The following is a 16,450-nucleotide window of genomic DNA, read 5'->3' on the forward strand; positions in this document are numbered from 1 at the left end:
AGGAGTGGAAAATCCAACTTTTCGGACGTAGTCCTTCTTCAGGGGAAAAGTAGAACGAAGAGAAATCAATGAGAGTTTTACATTTAAGTTTATCAAGCTGGCAGCAACTGACAAGGATCACAGGACCATGTGAAATTCAAATGTCCACATAAGAAGGAAGAAGGAAACTGTAATGGAATGAGGTGAAGAAGTCAAAATCGGGAGCGAGATGGAGCTGTAGAAAGAAACTTGTAAAAGACAGCATGCTTCTAATGCCATCAAATCGAAAGTACAACCTTCTTCGGGTGAAGTATCGACTTGGATGCTGTTTGTGATGGTTCGCTGCGCTTTCGCTACGATTGTTTACGCTTCACATTGTTATAGATAAATCATTTTTCGTCCCCTGTCACCATTCTCTTTACACTAGGATGAATATCCCCTTCGACCTAGCAAAAAGGAATTGTACTATAGTTTCTAATACAAACACCAGGGACATACTACTACATGAACTAAAGGATACACTCATTACCAGGAACTACCCACCATCACTAATTGATATAGGCTTTCAACATACCCTACAACTTAACAGCCACGAACTCAACCTAATTGAGGGATCGGAGTTCTCTTTCAAACGGGGTCAATGTTTTACAGTAAAAAAGAACTTTACATGTGCTTCGGAAACATAATATATGCATTAACTTGCTCGGGGTGTCGAGAACAATACATAGGCCAATCCAAAAATATTCTACGCCAAAGGATGGCTCTACATAGATCCCAGATCAAAATTCGAGAATACAGAAGAAATAGCATTCAGCGAACACATCGACATGTGCACCACTAACAAACAACCCAGCTTCATAATTTTCCCCTCTATAAAATCAGGCTGAAAATGGAAAATGTTCCTTGTGTTTGAAAACTATGGAAATATTTTTAAACCATTTCATTTAATTTGTCCACAATTTGATTGTTTTTCATGCTTTACTGTAAGAGGAAAAAGTCGCAAAGACTGAAACCGGTACTAAAATGTTCATCATGATAAAATTATTTTAGAATTTGTTCTATTTTTAATTACTGATAGAAAAAAAAATATATATCACGTCAGGCCGATGATGGGAAGGATGGCTTCCCGTTGGAAATACTGATAGGGCACAGAAAGTGTGTCAATAACCAGCCGGAGAAGATGTTCTCTGGGGCTACAAGCTACAGTAGCATCCACACTTAATGGTTAGCCACATTTAAGTGGTAAATATACTTCACACTGCAAAAAGCAGAATGCTCGGTCTTGTTTGTTCTGGTAAATTCTGCGAGAGCAGACAGCAGCCTGCTGTCGGAGATCCCACAGGGTCGCTTTCCGCACATTATAAGCTTTGATAATTGGTTGTTAATTATCGTGGAAGACATTCAACACCCAAGTACCAATCTCAAAATCCTAGCTGTACCCAGCATAGCAGTTTTTGGGGGGGTTTGCTCTGCTCTCATGTCAATTCTGATTTCTTTGACATATTTCTCAAACTTGATTGTTAGTGCTCCGAGTACCCCTACAACTACTGGAATGACAGACACTCTCCTCATAGCCCACATTCTTGCAATTTCGTCTTTTAGTAGTCTGCACTTTTCCATCTTCTCTAGTTCTTTGTCACGCATGCGCGCATCTCCAGATATTGCAATATCTATAATCTTGGTTTCCTTTTTTCCTTTATCTACCGCAACAATATCTGGTCTCCGAGCAGAATCACATTGGATTGTAAAATCCACAGTATCTTTTATTCATTGTTAAGGGTGACTCCTTTTTCATGTTCGTACCATTTCCGGGCTCTGTCCAGGCCGTACTTTTCACATAGTCTCCAGTGGAAAAACTTATCCACGTTACCGTGCCTCCTTTTGTTCTACTCTTAGCCAACTTGCTACTCTTAGCCAACTTGCTACACATATGTGAGATTGCTTCGTTTTTGCTGCCACAAATCCTACAAAGGGTTGATTCGCTACTCATATCTATTTGGAATTTGCTGTAGTTCTCAGAACTTGCTCCTCGGTGCATCCTTTCAGATCACTCTCTCTTAGCCATCTCCAAGTATTAGTCTTGTCCTTCCCTTCGACTTCTCTGAGATATTGCCCATCAGTGATTTCATTTTCCACTTGTTTATTCTTTCTTCTTATTCTTGTTTCTTAAATGTTTATGGGTGCATCACAATTTCGGTAGGTATTGTAATGTTAATTCTAACAATTATTATTATTATTATTATTATTATTATTATTATTATTATTATTATTATTATTATTAGTCGGGCTTGCAGAATCGCCGATTAAATAAGTACTAGTTGGATACTGGGGTCAATTTAATTGGCTTAACCTCTCCTCCGAAACTGCTGGCATTGTACCAAAATTGGAAAGCATAATCATCATCAGCAGCAGCATTAATATCATTACTATAGTCGCTAATTTGATAATTACGAGGCATAAAGAAAGATGAATGGGTGATACAAGGAAAAGTTGGGAGGAGAAACCCTAAAAACTAGGACAGAGCTAAAAAGAAAAAGAGAGGCAAAGAGAGACAATTAGTCAGGGAGACAAGCAGACAAATAGACAGATAGAGAGAGAGGGAGAGAGAGAGAGAGGGGGGACACATGATACGAAACTGAAAGTGAAAGTAAGAGAGAGACCGATTGATGAATGAATGAATGAATAAATAAATAGATATATAAATAAGTATAGTTAAAGATCTTAGTGTATTCTTTATTGAGCGAATAGTTTTTGAGTTAACATCAAGATAAGACGGTCGCCACCTCATCCAAATTAGATCTTCGAGATGGAGACAAAGCGGCATTTAACAGTGGCATGTGAAAAAGATAAAATAGATAATTGCTTTCCGGCAAGAAGAAAATAAAGACAGAAATGATAATATTCACAAACCCACCCACCCCACCCCACACACGCCGCACACAAACCTCATTAACAACAACAACGGCAACAATAGCAGCAATAATAACAATAATGACAACTACAACAACAACAATAACAACGATGATGATGATGATGATGATAATAATAATAATAATAATGGTAACAATGACATCAATATTTACCCAGGAGGAGAGATGTGACCGCGATAGCTCGTACCCAAAACCACGCTATCACACACTCACACACACACACGCACGCACGCACACACACACGCACACACACACATTCGCACGCACATAACCCAATGGAAGACATAGTACATGAAAATTACATCTTTGAGGTTGGAGAGATGTATTTGTATGCATGTGAATGTCTGTATTACATGCAATGCATATGTGAGTGCGGGTGAGTGTTTGTGTATGTGTGTGTTTGTGTGTGTGTGCATCCGTGCGTGTGTGTGGCACTGTGTGTGTGTGTGAACGTGTCGTGGTTTAGAGTATGTGTGTACGTCATGGATGTAGAGTGTATGTATATATATATATATATATATATATATATATATTCTAGATATGACTTCTGTTTCAGTTTTTTTCTCTCTTTCCTTTTATATCTGCGTGTTTTTGTTTGAGATCTATGGAACTAACCATTTCTCTCTTGAAATTTTTTTCGGCACAAACAAACATGAAGATAACGTTGTTCTTGAACTACACAAGAGGTCAAAGACAGTAATCTTGAAGGGCGTGTAGGATGGAATTAGTAAAACAAAACAAAAAAAAAAGAATGAAAGGCAAAGCATATTGGGAGGAAAATGAGAAAAGAAAGACAGAAAGAAAGAAAGGAAGAAAGGTAGATAGATAGAACGGAAAGAAGAAAGGTAGATAGATAGATAGATATGTTTCTTTATTAGCCACACAGGGCTGCACACAGATAGAACAAATTACAAGGTAGAGCTTTTCTTTTGAAGGTTTAAAAAATAAAAAAAAATTTTAATAAAAAAAAAAAATTAAAATAAAATAAAAAAGGGGGGGTCGATCAAAAGGGATCGTAAAAGGAGAGAAAGAGGACAAAAAAAAGGGGGGGTTAAAAAAAGGGGGAGAGGAAAAAATTGATCAATAGGGATCGTTATCACAGAAATGTCAATATGAAGTGTAAAGGGGAGGACAGGTGAGGTTTACCCGTGGAAAGAAAAGCCTACGGAAAAGACCACGGTAACCTCGGTCAATGAAGTCACATGTTATATTTCTTTTTTTTTTTTTTTTTTTGCAAATAAGCAACTCTCTGTATTAATTTTTACGGTTCATAGAATCATAGTCAAGGTGGCTTCGTCATTCGTACGTGCCATCCTTGCTACATTCACCCATCTTTTTTAAAAACATTCACTAGACAAAACTTGCCTCTCTACTCTCACTTTCCTCTTCAAGTGATACTTGAAGAAGTTGATGAGAGATTGACCAGAGAGGAAAGTGTTTGTCTCTAATCCTTTCAGGCGCGTCCACCAGATACATTCTTTCGCCATAGCCACAAGTATGATAAAAATAGCTCTTCCTTCCCGTTTGAAGGAAGGAGGCGTGACGATATTAACGATAGACTCGGCTGATAAACCGACACGTCCCACACGTGACAACAGTCGTTCGACATAAGCCCACAGGTGGGAAATTGCTGGACACTGCACGATTGCGTGCAGAGCGGTTTCGTCGCTCTGCCCGCATCGGGCAGGTCGGCCCCGTGTTTCTCGAGCCATGCCTATAGAGCTTATCCCGAACGGGTAGCGCTTCTCGGTAGCACCGCCAGGCCAGGGATCTCTGGAAGTTGTCCATAGGTCCCGGGCCGAAAGTCGTTTGAAACAGGCGGGTCAGGTATTCCTCGTCGACGCCCAGGTTTGCCCCGAGCTCGTCGTCGTACCTCCCCTCCACTAATCCCCTATAGAATGCTTGGTTGTGTTGAAGTCACTCAAGGTCGACCCGGGACGGCAGAGTTGCTTGAGAGCAACGCGACACTCGCGGTGCCATTCGCCCTTCTTCGGCCTCTTTTTGATCCACGACTGTAGTTCGGTCATGGAGACGAGTTGCGGGAATGCGTGCCTCACAAACGGCGACCACACCTGTTCACCGTCGTCTACATAGAGCCGGAGATGTCGCAGTCTCAGCGCGTGTCTGCGCATCATCAACCACGGCATGCCCAGCCCTCCTTTTAACGGGTGTTGACAGATAGATAGATACATAGATAGATAGATAGATAGATAGATAGATAGATAGATAGATAGATAGATAGATAGATAGATAGATAGATAGATAGATAGATTGGTAGATAGATAGATAGATAGATAGATAGATAGATAGATAGATAGATAGATAGATAGATAGATAGATAGATTGGTAGATAGATTGGTAGATAGATAGATAGATAGATAGATAGATAGATAGATAGATAGATAGATAGATAGATAGATAGATAGAACGGAAGGAAGGAAGAAAGAAAGGAAAAAGAAAGAATGAGAGGGAAAGAAAGAAAGATTGAATGAATGAATGAATGAATGAATGAATGAATGAATGAATGAATGAATGAATGAAGAAACGAAACAAAGAAACAAAAACGGGAAAAGAAAGAAACGGGAAAGAAAGTACACAGAAGAATGAATGAATGAGTCTGAGAAGAGGATGAAAGTGAAAGAGAGAATGAAAAACAGAATGATAAAAGAGAAGGAGGGAATAAAAAGGGAAAACAAAAGAAATTAAGAAAATAATAATAAAAACATACGAAGAAAAAGAAAGTAACCATGAAGGAAAAAAAGAAAGAATAACGAGTGAAAATGAATGAATCGATGAATGAGACAGAAAGAGAAGTGGAATGGGATAAAGAGAATAAGGGAAAAGTGAGTATGAGAAAAGAAAATAGAGGAAATAAGCAAAAAAATTAAGAAACCAAAGAATTATACGAAGAGGAAAAAGAAAGAAAGAAGAAAAAGAAAGAAAGAAAGAAAGAAAAGGAAAGTGAGAAAGAAGGACAGACAGACAGACAGACCGACAGACAGACAGACAGACTGACAGACAGACAGATAGATAGATAGATAGATAGATAGATAGATAGATAGATAGATAGATAGATAGATAGGAAGGAAGGAAGGAAAGAAAGAAGGAGCGAACGAACGAACGAGCAAAGTAGAAGGAAAGAAAAAAGAGGACTTTTCTGCTCTAAGACTCATTCACCATTTATTTTTCAGACGAAATGAAACCGCCTTATGTTATTCGGTGTAATTCGTTCCTTTTATGTTAAGTTTGTGTGATTTGAAGACAATTTGACTGTTATTTCTAAAGAGGCACCTAGATACTTTGGTACTTTGAGAACAATGGAGGCTACGTTACGTTTCAAACTCTCAAGATCAGCAGAAAAAAATAAGTGTTCTATAATCATGGGACTATTGTTTCTAAGAATATACGATGCAGGTTGTTCGTTAGGGCGTTCCTGGGTGCATGTGTGCGTGCGTGTGTGCGTGTGTATATATGTGTGTGTATGTGTGTGTGTGTGTGTGTGTGTGTGCTTGTGTTTGTGTTTGGAAGGAAAGGGAGTTAACTACTGCTCAAATGGTACTATAGAATTGACATGAAAGTTGTTATTTCCACAAAACTACGAAGCAAAAGCAAAAACAAAAAACTACCACATTACCATAACAACCACTACCGAAATATTTCCCAATTCCAAGGCGGCGAGCTGGCAGAAACGTTAGCGTGCCGGGCGAAATGCGTAGCCGTATTTCGTCTGCCGTTACGTTCTGAGTTCAAATTCTGCCAAAGTCAACTTTGCCTTTCATCCTTTCGGGGTCGATTAAATAACTACCAGTTACGCACTGGGGTCGATATAATCGACTTAATCCGTTTGTCTGTCCTTGTTTAGCCCCTTGTGGGTAGTAAAGAAATAAGAAACATTAGCACGCCGGACAAAATACTTGGTGGCTGCTGTTACGTTCTGAGTTCAAATTCGGCCGAGGTCGACTTTGCCTTTCATCCTTTTGGGGGTCGATAAACCAGTTACGCACTGGGGTCGATGTAATCGACTTAATCCGTTTGTCTGTCCTTGTTTGTTCCCTCTGTATTTAGCCCCTTGTGGGTAGTAAAGAAATAGGTATTTCGTCTGCCGTTACGTTCTGAGTTCAAATTCCGCCGAGGTCGACTTTGCCTTTCATCCTTTCGGAGTCGATTAAATAAGTACCAGTTACGCACTGGGGTCGATACAATCGACTTAATCCGTTTGTCTGTTCTTGTTCGCTCCTCTGTGTTTAGCCCCTTGTGGGTAGTAAAGAAATAGGTATTTCGTCTGTCTTTTGTTCTGAGTTCAAATTCCGGCACGATCGACTTTGCCTTTCATCCTTTCGAGGTCGATAAATTAAGTAGCAGTTGTGTACTGGGTTCGATCTGATCGAATGGCCCCTTCCTCAAAAATTTAAGCTTTGAGCCTAGAGTAGAATAGAATATTTCCCAGTTCTAGCCGATTCCTTCTCCATTTATTTATTTATTTATTTTCTTCTTTTTGATATTTTCGGATTGCGGTCACGATAGGGAAAAGGTTTTCAGACTGTAATTTTTGTATTTTCGTTTGCCTTCCATTTTTTGGCCATTATATCGACCACCAAGTAGTTTGGTAATTATTTATCGATCTTTATGGAATGGTTAAGTCCACCTTAATGTAAAGGGGTGCAATAAATGCAATAAAACCGAAATAAAAGCAATAAAGTATTTTTAATCAATGCGCTTATTTACTGGCAATCCTTTCTCGATACGCACATACATCTGCGTATATATGTGCAGGAATATGTATGTATGTATGTTGTATGTATGTATGTATGTATGTATGTATGTATGTATATATGTATGTAGGCAGGCAGGTAGGTAGGTAGGTAGGTAGGTAGGTAGGTAGGTAGGTAGGTAGGTAGGATTCAGTACCAACTCGTGGCAACATGGTCATGTATTTTCTACGATAGCCCCAGTGGTCCAATACTTTAGCGAATTTGTTGAGTGAAATTATGCAGAAACCTACCGGGGCAACTGGGTTCAGATTTAAAAAATCTCTTCTCATTTCTCTTTCAACCCTAACCATTAAACATCTAACTGAATTCAGTTCGCTTCGAATCAAGTTAGCTGAAAGACTTTGAATCAAGCTGCACTGACAATTATGCCCTATTATTACATACGCAACTGCCCATACTCTGAGCAGTGGAAACACGTGTAGGCCGTCGTAACCACAAAAAACATGCTGTATGACATTGTAAAATAAAAAATAATTTTTGAGGTTGCACCAGTCTCCATATCTTCTACATTTATTCCCTATATATATATATATATATAAAATAATAAGAGTGAAAAATAGAACGTAAGCGAGCAAAACAAATGAAAAGAAACAAAATATAGATTAATAATAATAATAATAATAATAATATATATATATATATATATAATATATATATATATATATGTGTGTGTGTGTGTGTGTGGTGTGTGTGTGTGTGTGTGTGTGTGTATATACATATTTTATATAAAATCCGTTCTGTCTGTGTTTGTGTGTGTGTATCTTCTAGGATCTCGGGCATCCGCCATCCGATTACGCTCAAATTTGATATGTAGATACCGACGGTATCAGGGCGTGTATAAGTCTTGAAAAAATTTCAAAAATCGATTCAAGATGAGAATGCGATCGATAAAGCCGTTTTTGGCCTGCTTTTCTTCCGGCAACCTGTACATAACTGCACGATATTTATATTGATATTGATATTTTATTATATTCCTAATCCAGAAACGCGTTCCTAAATAACTGTTAGATTTTGTTTTCGTTATTTCTTCCTTCTGCTTTGCATATGTGAATTACAGGGATATGTCGTATTTTGAGTTTTATTTGTAGAAAATAGAAATAAACAGTCTTTGCTATTTCTAATTTTTTCGGTATGTGGCCTTTTTTATTTATATACAAAATATATATTGAACTTTTATAGAAGTTCCTACCGTTAATGGTTATATTTACATGCCGAAATCTACCAGTAAATAATTGTTGGTTTTTTAAAAACCATTAAAGCAATTATTTACTCTTATTATATTACTAATTGGAATTTTCCCTCCCTTACGACAACTCATAGTTTCTATCTCTAAGGAACTATTTTTGTAATACGCATGGTAAAATTTTGGAGGGAAAATTTACGGGTTCAATCGTCTATATAGGTTTGGCCTATGCTTGCTTTCTTCCACTATTTCGATGTCGCCTGATCGAGAAGTGGAGGTACATAGCATTTGATAAATCTATTTTAGTGGAAGTTTACGCAGACGAAGGACATGGAATTGATATTTTATTATATTCCTAATCCAGAAACGCGTTCGAAAATAACCGTTAGACTTTGTTTTCGCTATTTCTTCCTTCTGTTTTGCATATGTGAATTACAGGGATATGTCGTATATTGAGTCTTATTTGTAGAAAATAGATACAAAGTCTTTGACTGCTATTTCTAATTTTTTCGGTATGTGTCTAAGCAACCTGTCGCCTGCCTTTTTTTATTTATATACAAAATATTTATATATATACGGATAATCAGACTGTTTACAGTTGTACAAGTGTTTCAGTACAACATACTTAGATATATATACCCACCTTGTTTATTTTGTCACATGGTATCGAAATTGTGATAGTGCTTGATCGGCATCAAATGAAAGGTTTAGCATGTTTGTAACCCTCTGAACCTCCTTTTACATTATTATTTATTGTAACGCTATGAATGTATTTCCCCCAATGGCATTATCATGCGACAACTTCTGATCCATCTCCCTATCCTTCCTTCCTTCTTTGTTTATACCTACTTCCTATTGCTTCATCTGTCAACCTACTTCCCTAATACATTCTCTCTTAATACTTATCATTCTACCTTTTTTTCTATTATTCCTACCTTTCTTTCACTGTTCACATCGATGCATTTTATTCTCCTTATATCCTTCTGCTCATCCTTCTAGTTTTGTATCTATGTGTCCATTAATCTCTCTTTCTACATATTCCTCTCTTCGTTTCTTCCCTTCCTGTCCTGTTTTGCCTCTGCGGCAGCCCTTCCTCTCTCACACTTTCTCTCAACTCGCTTTCCTCTCAACTCGCGTGCACTTTTTTGCTCTCTCTCCTCCAATAAGGCACTACAAGGCCTCCCTCTTCCTGTTTTTCATGCTACTTAGTCTTTCTTTGAACTGACCACTGGACTAGTTAACCGCTTCCTTTTTTCTAGCTTTGCGTTTATCTAAATTTTTCGTTTTGTTTTAGCTCGAGGCCAAAAGGCACATTATTGTTCCTATTAGTATTCTTTCTCACAACCTCTTTCAAAACTTGTCGCTAAGTCAAAAGACATACGCCTATGTACACACATACGTATTTGTTTCGTTTTGTATTTTCCCTCATTCACCTCAGAACTCGTTTTTATTGTTCGGTTTACGCTTTTTTGTTTTTTCGCTTCTTTGTTTGCTTTTTTTTTTCTGTTACTGCCCTTGTCTTTAAGAATTTTGATCTAGATATACAAAAGAACGGAATGGTCAAGGTCGAAATGCTTTTGATCAAAGTTTTGGTCAATCAATGCCAAACAATAGCAATATCACACACTCTCACCCTCTCACCCTCTCACCCTCTCTCTCTCTCTCTCTCTCTCTCTCTCTCTCTCCACACACACACACACACACACACACACACAAACAAATGCATAATGAAAAACTAATCCATGAATACAGTTTACTGGCAGAGCTGATGGAACATGGGATAAAATATATTTAGTCACGACTCTTCTGAGTACATTTCTCTCTGTAGTTGTCTAATGTTTTCCATCCCTATGGGGGTCCGTTTTACAGAATTTCTCTTCCACAAGATGAATTTATGCCTGGGTTATATATTATTGTTAGAACCTAATTAAGGAGGTAGCTTGCGGAATCGTTTGCACGCCAGAAAAAATGCTTGGCTTGGCAGCATTTCCTCCAGCTTTATGTTCCGATTCAAATTCACCCTAGGTCGGCTCTGCCGTCTACTCTTTCGGAATCGATAAGATAAGTATCAGTCAAGCTCTGGGGTGAGGATCGACGTAATCGAGTAGTTCCACTCCCATAAAATTTCAGGCCTTGTGCCTATATATTCTTATCTACTCTAGGCACAAGGACCGAAATTTGGGCGTGGGGTGGGGAGAAGTCGACTAACTTTACCCCAGTACGTAACTGGTACTTAATTTATCGAACCCGAAAGGATGAAAGGCAAAGTCGACCTCGGCGGAATTTGAACTCAGAATGTAAAGACAGATGAAATACCTATTACTTTACTACCCACAAGGGGCTACACACAGAGGGGACAAACAAGGACAGACAAACGGGAAAATCAATTATATCGACCCCAGTGCGTAAGTGGTACTTATTTAATCAACCCGAAAGGATGAAAGGCAAAGTCAACCTCGGAGGAATTTGAACTCAGAACGTAACGGCAGACGAAATACCGCTAAGCATTTCGCCTGGCGTGCTAACGTTTCTGCCAGTTCATTACTTTCTTGTGCCTATATATTCTTTTCTACTCTAGGCACAAGGCCCGAAATTTTTGGAGAAGGATCCAGTCGATTAGATCGACCTCAGTATACAACTGCTATTTAATTTATCGACCCCGAAAGGATGAAAGGCAAAGTCGACCTTGGTGGAATTTGAACTCAGAACATAAAGACAGACGAAATACCTATTTCTTTACAATCCACAAGGGGTTAAACTCAGAGGAGACAAACAGACAGATTAAGTCGATTATATCGTCCCCAGTGCGTAACTGGTACGTAATTTATTGACCCCGAAAGGATGAAAGGCAAAGTCGATCTTGGCGGAATTTGAACTCCGAACGTAACGGCAGACGAAATACGTATACGCATTTCGCCCGGTGTGCTAACGTTTCTGCCAGCTCGCTACCATCATGTACCTATATATTAGAAAGGATTATAAGAACTTAACATCCAAGTCCTCGAAAACGAGGTCACTGGATTCTTCCTTGTAGCACTTCAGGCAAGTAATTATTCTTGATATCTCTACATTCTTTATTGTAACACCATTTTATTTGTTACTTAATTTTTTTTAATAATAGAATGAGAAAAAAAAATTGAAAGTATCAGGTATCAATTACGTCACAGCGACCAAGCAATAAAATTATATCTGAAATATAATATTTGTATTATTGTTTATAACAGCATTTGCAACCTATTGGATATGATAAATAATTTGTTTGTCGTATTCGTTATCGAGGCTGGATGTTATGAATAACGGATTATGATATGAATCTAAAACATCATATCATCGAGAACTGGCTCTTTGGATTAGGATTAGATCGTCAAGTATGAAATTTGTAGTAAGGTATACGGCAAACTTTGACAGCTGCTAATTTTGCGCCATTATATTTTGACAATCTCTTTTTTTTTTTTGTTAGAAAGATGACACATCTATTTCTTTATTCTAACTCATTTTGCGCTTTATATATTACTAGCAGTATCGCCCGGCGTTGCTCAGGTTTGTAAGGGAAATAACTATAAAGCATTTTTTGAGAGTTATAGCCAAAAAATAGCAAAAAAATGGAAAAAAATGATGGTAAATTTTTTTTTGATAGTTAAAAAAGGTGGAGTTGCGTCCCCTACACAGTTTGTGGTTTGTGTTCCTGATTCTCGACCCCATGTCGAATTTATCGATTTTTTTCAGAACTGGGGGAACTTTTCAAAATTTTCACTGCGTTAGTTTTGAATTATGACATTGGGCTATGAGTGTGTCAAGTTTCATCAGAATCGGTTGAAAGCTGTGGTCAGAGTGAGAGTACAAGCAAACAGACACACAGAAACACGCACAGACAAACTGCCGTTTATATAGAGAGAGATTTATAAATCGTTTTTTACTGTTTTTGTTTAGAAATGGATAAGTCGATAGCTGGTTTTTATTGCAAATTAATGGTATGTTTTTCTGATAAAATTAGTTTCTTGATGAAATGCATCATTTTGTGCCATTCCCCAGAAAATGTTACTGCTTTTAAAACTCCTACACATCGATAAAGAAAAGAGGACATTGCAATAGACAAGTGTAAACACTCTCAACTAAGTTTGACATTTTTATTCTAAGTAGCCAAACTATATTTCTCTAAACAGAAAAAAAACAGGATTTAAACTTTTATTTATATCTATCTATCTATCTATCTATCTATCTCTCTCTCTCTATATATATATGTATATATTTTGTTTTGTTTGTTTTGTTTTTCCAGTTTCAGCTCTTGAGCTGTGGCCATGGGGGCACCGCCATCATTGTGGTGAAAGAGTACAGCAGGGATCACCACCCCCTGCCGGAGCCTCGTAGAGCTTTTAGGTGTTTTCGCTCAATAAACACACACAACGCCCGGTCTGAGAATCGAAACCGCGATCCTGCGACGCGAGTCGCTGCCCTAACCACTAGGCCATTGCGCCTCTACTTATATATATATATGTATATATATATATATATAATATATATATATATTATATATATAATATATATATATATTATATATTTTTCATCTCGCCTCACACACACACATACACACACGCACATGCACACACTCACACATACACACAATCTGTTGGGTTACAACCTTGTCTCCACTCTTTTGCCTTTAAAAAACCACTTTGCTCTTGTTATCGTCAACATCCGCCTTCACCATGTGCAACTCGTAAACACCAGTCGTCTTTTTCTTTCCCTGTTGCCCGCTCTGGGATCTTTCTTTCCTCTCTCTTCCTTCTTTATGTTCCGACGAAGGCTCCGCTCGAAACGTCATACCTCCCTGCTTCCATCTCCTGAGCGCCTATAATAATAATACTGTAATTGTTCCTGTTGTTGTTGTTTTTTTGTTTCCCTTTTGGATAAAAATTATATATATAATATTATATAATATATATATATATATATATATATATATATATATATATATATATATATAGATATATATATATATATATATATATATATACATATATATATACATATATATATATATATATATATATATATATATTATAATATATTATATATATATATATAGGGAGAATTCACAAAAGAAAAAACAAAAGACGAAGACAGGTGGTGTAGACAACAAACAGATGTATTGGTATAACACTCGGGAATTGAAAAAGTCTTTAACGTTTCGAGCCTACGCTCTTCCACAGAAAGAAACAAGGAGAGAAAATAAAGAATGTGTAGTGGCTAGCGATCTATCATATATATATAAACACATACAGGCGTGGTGATGGGAAACACCTCAGACTGAGGAAATCAGCAAGACCACAGTGGTGCTCCAGCATGACCGCAGCCGCATGGCTGAAACGGGTAAAAGCATAAAAGATACGTGTATATATATATATATATATATATATATATATATATATATATATGTATGTATATGTATATATATATATTATATGTATATTATGCAAATATATATATGTATAATATAATTATGTATATAGGAGTTAGAGTTTAGACAGCCATCTAAGGGATAATAAATATCCAATATACTACTGGAGGGATACCTATTGCTTATTGTTGCAAGGCAATAGTACAATTGAATAATACGTACAAGTGGAGGTAAACAAAAGTTTATCCAGAATGTATATAAGGCAAGGAAAAAAATGGAGAAGAGATTCAATTGATAAACAGCAGTTAAATTTATTTCTTATTTATTTATTCCTATGATTAGAAAGAACATTAACGTGTCCCCGGGTCCCATGCGTGAAGGAAAATGACGGCATTAATACTGTTGGAATGTCCTTCTTGGCTGGGCAGAGATTGATTTTAAGTTTTCTCGTTCAAACTTAACTTGGTATTAAACAACAGTACATATTTCTAAAAAAACCTTTTTCTTTAGAATACATTTGAATTAAAAATCAGATTGTTCACAACCAGTCCCTCGTTGGACAGTCCTACTAGGAGAGAAAAAGCATTGTCTGTCCGATATAAACTCCACATGCACGACAGCGCCATCAACCGCACATATCCGAGATGCGCGAAGGATGCGCATGCGACGAAACCGTTCTCTGCACGCTGTTTCCGTGCTGGGACATTGTTGATTTGTAAAGTTATGTCAAACAGCAGTTTTTGCGTGTTGAACCTACTCGCTTACCAACCAATTTCACTGTGAACATCGCCCACCATTTTCTTGACGAGAGAGAGCGGATAGTTTTCCTCCATTTTCTGATTAATTTTAAATATGAAGGGTTTTTATTTAATAAATTATTGTTTTGGTGTTTTTGAGACAGCTGTCACTAACAGTAACTTTTATATATTCTATCATTTCCAAACAGGAAAAAAATATCTGTTTTTCTTTTCTTTTCTACATCTGCGACCTTTGAGACCTAATCAGAGATACAGGAAAATTAACTTGGGCGGTTGTTGGGTGGGTGGATTAATAAACATTGTTGTAAAGAATTTGGCGCAGACAAATTCAAGAACAAAATTTACGCGTATGCAACTGTGCTAATAATTACATAATGGAATGGCGGCGAGCTTCGCTGAATCGTTACCGCACCGGAGAAAAATGCTTACCCGCATTTCTTCAGATTTTGCTTTGTGGGTTCAAATGCTGCCGGGTTGACTTTGCCTTTCATCCTTTCGTGGCTCGATAAAATAACTACCAGCTGAACACTGTAATCGGGTTACACACTTCCAAAGAAATCACTGGCCTTGTGCCAGAATTTGAAACCAATTAAGTATGGTTTTATGGGGTTTTTTTTGTGCGACCATATTTTTACACGTCCTTACTGTCTTCACTCTAATTTCCGATGAAATTATGAAATTATGATTTTTTTTTGTTATCATACATATTCTTTTCTGCTCTAGACACAAGGCCAGAAATTTTGGGGGAGGAGACCAGTCGATTAGATTGACTCAGTACGCAACTGGTACTTAATTTATTGACCCCGAAAGGATGAAAGGCAAAGTCGACCTCGACGGAATTTGAACTCAAAATGCAAAGACAGACGAAATACCTATTTCTTTACTACCCACAAGGGGCTAAACACAGAGAGGACAAACAAGGACAGACAAACGGATTAAGTAGATCATATTGACCCCAGTGCGTAACTTGTACTTATTTCATCGACCCCGAGAGGAGGAACGGTAAAGTCGACCTCGACGGAATTTGAACTCAGAACGTAGCGACAGACGAATTACCGCTAAGCATTTCGCCCGGCGTGCTAACGTTTCTGTCAGTTCACCGCCTTTGTTATCATACATATAACTCAAAGTATCTAGGTGTCTCTTTACAATCACTCAGTCTGCTGGAAATAACAGTCAAAGTATCTTCAAAATACACAAAACTTAGGATAAAAGAAACAGAATACAATGGATGACCGTTTATCGACAACTGCACTAGAAGAAAAATGACCATTTTTGGGTTCAAAACGAAAGGTGTTCTTCCATCGGGATAATGCTTGGCCACATAGAACGAGGATGATATTCCAAAGGCTGGGGCAGTTTGAATGGGAAGCGATGTCCCACCCACCATATTCGCTGGACATTGCCCCGTCTGATTATCATTTATTCCA

General features: G+C 37.7%; 1 long non-coding RNA gene across 1 annotated transcript in view; it reads left to right on the forward strand.

The window, feature by feature from the left end:
* The first annotated feature begins 297 nt into the window (after positions 1-297).
* The window catches only part of LOC118765286, a 17,886-nt gene continuing 1,733 nt past the window's right edge, over positions 298-16,450 (forward strand). The window contains exons 1-2 of the long non-coding RNA XR_005001125.1: positions 298-310; positions 7,269-7,282. This is a non-coding gene — a long non-coding RNA (uncharacterized LOC118765286). The remainder of the gene's footprint in view (positions 311-7,268; positions 7,283-16,450) is intronic.

This window comes from Octopus sinensis, linkage group LG11 (assembly GCF_006345805.1).
Source record: "Octopus sinensis linkage group LG11, ASM634580v1, whole genome shotgun sequence".
Lineage (NCBI taxonomy): Eukaryota > Metazoa > Mollusca > Cephalopoda > Octopoda > Octopodidae > Octopus > Octopus sinensis.